We start from the raw sequence: 7,638 nt of genomic DNA, 5'->3' as shown, positions 1-7,638 counted from the left end.
CGGTTTATCTGGCTCGAGCCTCGCTCGCCGTTCTTTTCTCGCTGTCAGCGTAGTTCGCGCTCAGTTAGGCAGGCAAAGGCAGCCAGGCGTAGTCGAGGCCTAAGGCCCAGCACTTGGTGGTTTCTCCTCAGCCTTGCACGGCTCATAGTTCTCACTTAGCCCTCCCTCTCTCAAAATGCTTTCTCCTCAGCACTTCTTCCATATTTTTATGCAGGCTCTAGAACACTTTTATGCCCCCCTATTTCACTTGGAGGGGAAACATAACTCCTCGCCAGCACACACTCCTCAGTTGAAGGCAGCTTCTGTATTACATTTTCATTCTGCCTTCGCCTTCTCCAGAGCTTGGGATGGTCTATACAGCCTCACCTTTTTATTCCCAAAGCAATCCTGTGAGGTAGGGTCAGACTTGGACTTTTTTAAAAATCTCCAGAACTGGACATTGCACCCACCAGACTGCTTTTGACTTTGCTTTTTTATACCCGCACCACTTTCTCCTCTGGTAAATAGGTTTTGCTGAGGTGGGAATTTTTGGAACTCACTGGACCATCACGCGTGTGTGGACAAAATGTGTATAGAATCAGGGAACCAACCAACAGGGCCTGCCCAAGGCATTTTGGCACCTGAGGCCAAATAACAAAATGGTGCCCCCAACCTGCCAGGGAGGAAGGGGTGAGTGAAGACCTACATCAGAAACAAAGGGGCAGGGAATGCAGATCTACACTGATAACAAGGCAGGAGTGAAGATCCACAGCGGAAACGGGCAGGGGATTTCAAATCAACCTTACCTGATGGTTGAAGTGGGTGGGTGCAGAGCTCAGGAGACCCCAGAGGGTAGCCATCGCTATTTCCTCCCTAGGGGTGGGAGGAGCAGTGCCTCCTATTCCTCAAGAGGCTGCTGCAGAGGCAGCATGGGGAGGGGGGCTGCCAAGGAAGTTGCCGATCCAGACTCCAAAGAGTGTGCTGCATTCGCTGCTGTCACTTGTGGCTGGAGGCGATGCATTCCTTGGAGGCTGGATACTGCCGCCTGAGGTGGTCAGCTCACCTGGCCTAATAGGTGGGCTGGCCACGGGAACCAATGCCTCTGTTAAAACACTTTTCACCTCTCAAAAGCTCATCTTCCTAGCCTCATGAAATACTAGGGCTCATATTCCAAAACACTCATTTAGGTTCATGGAACTCTTACTGTGAAGTTCACTTCTACACAGCTTCAAATTCACATTGCACTTGTTGAGGCACCCTTTTTCCTTACACCTGCTTACCCATTTGCCACTCTTTGAGCTCGCTACAGTATATTCCTTTGCAGTGACACTCAGACTCACCATTCATGCTGCTTCAGTTTCAGCTCATACAGTTGGGGGTCATGCTCATTTGTATGAAATATGTTTGCTCCTATGCTGAGATTATCTTCACTTCCCTCACTAGAGAACATCTGTTTATATTCTGGCACACTACAAAGAGCCTCATCTCTCTCACTCTGTAAGACACAGCCTTACAGAGCTAAGGTAAAGGTAAAGGTACCCCTGACCATTAGGTCCAGTCGTGACTGACTCTGGGGTTGCGGTGCTCATCTCGCTCTATGGGCTGAGGGAGCCAGCGTTTGTCCGCAGACAGCTTCCAGGTCATGTGGCCAGCATGACTAAGCCGCTTTTGGTGAACCAGAGCAGCGCACAGAAACGCTGTTTACCTTCCCGCCGGAGCGGTTCCTATTGATCTACTTGCACTTTGACGTGCTTTCGAACTGCAGGTTGGCAGAAGCAGAGACCGAGCCACGGGAGCTCACCCCGTCGCGGGGATTCGACCTGCCGACCTGATCAGCTTACAGAGCTAGTTGTCGCTATATTTTATTTTTCTGTTTAAAGTAATTTATATCCTCTCTGCCCTCAAGAGATCAGAGTGGCACACATTAAAATCAGTAAAAACAATATGAACACAACAACAAAACTCACAGCAGCCCAGATATCTAGGATGGCTCAAAAACCTGATAAAAAAGAAAATAAAAGTTTTGACTGCCCTAATTGCAAGTAGTGAAGCAATCATAGAGAACTCCTGGGGAAGGAAGTTCCAGAGGAGTTGGGGATACCATATCAAAGGACTTCTCACACTCTTAACAGAAACTCACTGTAAATGTGCTGAGGCTTGTACTTCTGTTAAATACTTGCTGTCTCCACACCAATCACCTCACACTCCTATGGCTTTCATAATTTATTTACCCTCTTCTTTTACAGAAAGTGAGCTCACTCTTAAACTGCGTGATGAAAAGATGTTTCAGCTAAGGCTGGTAAGTCAAAGTTATTCTCATGTGCAACATTTGTGTACCCTTCTACGGTTCACAGTTTTCTGCACTTGAGCCAACAACCTTCAGATAACTGATATTCCAATGCTCTGCAGATAAGGCGGCTGTTTCAGTTATTTTAACCTTTTCCCAAGTGCCTTTGGCCCATATATGAAACTGGGAGTGAGGTTAGGACATAGTTCACCGGAAGTCCTATGTAAACTGTTGGGAAGTATCTCTACTTATTAGTTTGTCACAACACATTGTTCTAGGTTATGTAACAAAGCAGATGCTTAACAGATGCTAAGTTATTTCCTTAATAAAGAAACTTGTTTGACCTTTTTAGCAGTCTCTTTTTCTACAGAATCCCATCTTATACCTATATTGCCACAGAATTGGCAAAACCCCATTTAGTCTAATCTCAAACTCACTATAGGTAAAGGTACCCCTAACCATTAGGTCCAGTCACGGATAACTCTGGGGTTGTGCGCTCATCTTGTTCTTTCGGCCGAGGGAGCCGGCGTTTGTCCACAGACAGCTTCTGGGTCATGTGGCCAGCATAACTGAGCCATTTCTGGCAAACCAGAGCAGCGCACAGAAACTCACTACTGTACAGAAAATTCAGCAAGCATCACAAGTTAGGATAATGATTTCAGACCTGTATGTACTACTCTTTTTATTTGAAAGACTGTAATGTTACACTTACAATTTAAGAGTACATAGTCAACATCTTATTCATAAAATTTATTAATCCCTTTTTCAAAAAACCTCTTCAAGCAGTGCACAAATAAAATTGTAGATAGAGCACAATTAAAACCAACAAACCAACTAAAAAGAAATATACATAAAACAATCACTTTAAAAGCAATATAAAATCAATAAGTATTTTAAAACCCAGTGTCATAGCTTGCACTGGACAAAGTACTTGGATACAGATTTTTAATTAAAAAAAAAACATTGTTCAAATCAGTATGGTACATAAGCAAAGCATGGGTCACCAGCACAGCAGGTGCACGGCAAGGTTAGCAAGCTGAAACGTTGATCCAACAGCTGACATGCCCCCTGGGCTCCTATTATAAAAGCATAGGGCAAGCACAGCTTCTGCATAGTGAGTGGAATGTGCCTTTAGATTGAGCAAGCAAGCAAGCAGGCACTCTTTCTGGTGGGCTGAACATGAGCTGTCTGTTCACACTGGTGCTGGAATCTTTGTGTCCTATGTGACAGGATCCTGACAGTACTGCCTCAGATCCAGAATGGGAATCAAATGCTGCCTTGGTGGGCAGAGAGGCAGAGGCTGTGGGAGGCAAAGGTTCCAGTGGTACAGGAGGCATGGCAGGCAGGGGGCTGCCTTGGAGTCAAAAGTGGGTGTGTGACTGAAATGGGGCATTGGGATGACAACCCACTGGGACCCCAGGATCAGATTCCTCGTCTGCATTTTAGCTCCCAGAGCTCTTAGATTATTGTTGCAGCCCCATGCAGCTTTCCCAATCCAGCATCATCAATAGGCTTCTCCTACCCCTTGCCCTGATCTAAGCAGCCCCTCCAAGGTGTCTCCCTGGGACTGATTACATCAAATCTAGGTATATAAATTATATGTCTGAGTAAGTTTGATGAAACTATTTTGCCACATTACCATTGAAAAACTAATCCGTCCACTAAGTATTTACTTTTAACAGGCAAGGCTTACTATTTCAGGTTATCCCCAGAACACTTCCACATAAGTTGTTAAATTCAACATCAGATGACGATAAGGATCCACGTAGTGCATCATTATTTGCAAGTATCTCAGCAACCAGCAACTTGCAAGTCAGTACAGTGGTACCTTGGGTTAAGTACTTAATTCGTTCCGGAGGTCTGTTCTTAACCTGAAACTGTTCTTAACCTGAAGCACCACTTTAGCTAATGGGGCCTCCCGCTGCCGCCGCGCCGCCAGAGCATGATTTCTGTTCTCATCCTGAAGCAAAGTTCTTAACTCGAGGTAATATTTCTGCGTGAGTGGAGTCTGTAACCTGAAGCATATGTAACCTGAAGCGTATGTAACCCGAGGTACCACTGTAGCCCATTCACGGATGGTGGTCTGACTTCTGACAACAAAAGTACTGGTAGTTTGATTCTATCTTCAGGAGCTGCTATGTTTATTATAGACAGCTATAACCGGGGGGGGGGGGGGGGCAGTTTAATTGCTATATACTGATACTGGATAGAACATAGTATCACAATAATATACTTTAGTGATGGGTGGCCATCTGGTTAATAACTGAAGGCCTTACTGTAAATATATCATGAACCATAGTGTATGTGGTTAACAAAAATGCATATCACTGGCATAATTTGCATATTGGATAACCGTATGCTACACTAGATTAAATTTGGTTGTAGGAGATCCATGTTCCAATATCTGCTGATCCCTAAAGTTCATAGAGGAGCCTTGGAATAGCCTGTCTCATAAGGTTGTTAAGAGGCTAAAGGGAATAACAATGGGTCTATTGTATCATTTCTTGAAGCACTATGGAACTTGAATGTTTGGAGCCAATGAAAATTGTTAAGATTTGAAATATTAAACCCTTCAATAATGAATTCCTAGCAGCTATGAAATCAATTAAACCATATTCCCACTGCTGCTTTTTGTATCAGGAGTGGCAGGGCTGGTTCTAAAGTAACCTGGTCTTGGTTCTGTTCCTACATGTGGGGGTGGAAGGACAACACACTGTCCATCATACTGACACTGTTGAGAATTTGTAGCAGGTTTCATGTTTCAAATGGTAGCATTCAACTTCAAATTCACATCTACTCATATTTGGGAAACAAATTTTCTCACTAGCATCCTTGCTACAATGTGTTGTCAGTTTCTCTGTCTCCTCCTGCTTTTCATTCTGGTCCATCACCCGGTCAGTGAACTAATAAATACATGTTGGGTTTCTAACTTGTGTAACTTGAAATAATATATATTCTAATATAAGGGAAATATTTGGCAAGGATACTTCTTCTTTTTCTAAATTCCCATTATTTAAAATTAATTGAAATGCATTAGAGGGGGAGGACTCAAGCTGCCTAAATACATAAATTGCTGGGGATCTGAGACAAGACTAGACATAGGCTACTTACTCCCTCAAATCATCTGTGTGAGACAAGTTTTTAATTTTTTTGCAGGTTCTGGACTTACACAGACTTTACAATTTTCTGTTATAAAAAATGAGGGATAATACCCCAAAAGGGGATTGTAAATACACCAATTGTGAGGTTAGCTGGCTAGCTGGCTGCTATGGTGACAGAGATCATACGGATACCTTAGGCAGACAGTTCTGTCACAGACTCATTGTGGAACCTTAGGGGAGTCATTTAACCCTTTGTTTGTCCATCTGTACAATGGGGAAAGTGTTTCTTTCTGGTAATCAAGTGGGGGCTGTGTGTTATATTCAGCAGGTGTTCCTGCTACACTGAGTGCCATAGGGATGTATGCTTTTTATAAATAATAGCAATCAAGTGCTGCATAGCTACTGAGCAGGGTCCATATTGTCTGCAGGTTGACAGATACCTGGAAGCACTTTGGGAGAGTTTTCTGCACACCGAACAAGAAAAACGTGATCTACAGAACTGGAATTTGCCTTTGAAGAGTTCCAAATCTGGGAAGAGCTTAAATGGTGAATCCCAGGGAAAAGTATTCAAAGGAATCTTTTATAAGGTAATTAGAATAAATATTAGTATGCAAGTTTATGTTGTTTAGCCTTGCAGATAATTGCAAAAAAGGGGGGAGAATAATACCAATCCACATAGAGATACAGTATGTGTGTTGCAAGATCACTCATGTGATACATCTAGCAGCTCTGACTTAGAATAAATCATTACTTATCTGAGAGAGTGGTTAAATGCAAGACAAATGTAGGCTTTTTTATATTAATGTAGAGGATTTCATTCAAGTTTAGAGGTTAGTGTTAACCTGTTGCTAACCACACAATGGGTCCAAATGAACCCAAATATCTGTAGGATTTCCAGAACAGTATAGAAAGTATAATTGCAGAAAGAAAGAGAAGCATCAAATTATGCAACCAGAAACATTATTTTAAAGATCTGACTAACAGAGACATTAAGAGCAAGAGGGAGCTTGTAAAATGCATGTCTGGAAATACTTTATTTAATGTTCTGTGGTATTGGGTTTAACTATGGTCAGCAACATTTAGTTATGAGCCAAAAGTGCCCACTGAAGTCGTTTCATAGAATCCAACATATATCATTGAGAAAAATTTTACTGGTTAAATCTCGGTGGGTTAGATGGCTGTTGAAGGCACAGAATCAGGGCTTAGAGAAAAAGATAGCAACCTTTATTTTAGTTTGTTTTATATGTGTCTTAAAGTACAAAAGATAGTTTTCTGTCTTTTAAGAGAAGTAATCACTCTTGTTGTATGCCCAAACATATATCAGACTAAAAATTGCCAGTGGTTGTGTCTTCTTCACAGGCATGGGGACCCCTACCTTTGTCTACTTCAGGATGAGTATGAATAAGCACACCTTTATATCATTAAGACACCTAAGCACACCAAGTTGATCTCCTGAGAGTAATTCAAACTACCGTATTTTTCGCTCTATAAGACGCACCAGACCACAAGACTCACCTAGTTTTTGGAGGAGGAAAACAAGAAAAAAATATTCTGAATCCCAGAAGCCAGAACAGCAAGAGGGATCGCTGCACAGTGAAAGCAGCAATCCCTCTTGCTGTTTTGGCTTCTTGGATAGCTGCGCAGCCTGCATTCGCTCCATAAGACGAACACACATTTCCCCTTACTTTTTGGGAGGGAAAAAGTGTGTCTTATAGAGCAAAAAACACAGTATTTACATATATTGTTGCAGGAACCAAATAGGTAGCTCCCCCCACCCCCCAAGTAACAAAAATGTGGCACAAAATATTATAGCTTTGGAGTGCAAAGGTTAAGTCTAAGGGGAAAATAAGCTTAATATTTTGAACCAATGAACCTTTTTAAAGTCATGGAGGGACCCTAAATCAGACAAATCCTATGACTGTGGCAGAGAGTTGCTTGTAAGCAATATCTCCTCTTCTGAGTAGTAGTACCCTTCCTGTGAAATGTCTTTAATAACTCTGTATTGATAATCTTGTATCATACTTTATAAGTTAGTGCTTCAAAACTTACCTATGAGTATGAATGTTAATTCTACAATGTGGCTGAAATACTTGGAAAATGCTTCTCCCAATTCAGTTCCCAGGGTATCAGCATATATTTTATCCAATGTTTTAATGCTTCAAGTAGGATCCCTAAGTGCTGCTGATTAGACAATTAAATATTTAGATGAAAGAATAAGTGCTTTTCTGAATCTATTTCAAGTGATTAATGCTAATTGGATTTATAAGAAAA

At 42.1% G+C, this 7,638-nt stretch overlaps 1 protein-coding gene across 3 annotated transcripts in view; it reads left to right on the top strand.

Annotated features, from left to right (window-relative positions):
• The first annotated feature begins 12 nt into the window (after positions 1-12).
• The window catches only part of MAPT (microtubule associated protein tau), an 82,249-nt gene continuing 74,623 nt past the window's right edge, over positions 13-7,638 (top strand). The window contains exons 1-3 of one of the 3 annotated variants that reach the window (XM_083411014.1): positions 13-669; positions 2,226-2,278; positions 5,796-5,954. The gene's annotated coding sequence lies outside the window, so the exon portion shown is untranslated. Of the gene's footprint in view, positions 670-2,225; positions 2,279-5,553; positions 5,955-7,638 lie in introns of those variants that run through there. The other 2 variants (XM_083410991.1, XM_083411015.1) reach the window with 2 other exon arrangements.

This window comes from Podarcis tiliguerta (assembly GCF_965153285.1).
Source record: "Podarcis tiliguerta genome assembly, chromosome: 13".
In the NCBI taxonomy this organism is placed as follows: Eukaryota; Metazoa; Chordata; class Lepidosauria; order Squamata; family Lacertidae; genus Podarcis; species Podarcis tiliguerta.
The sequence above is the reverse complement of the archived record's forward strand: the minus strand, read 5'-3'. Positions and strand labels throughout refer to the sequence as shown.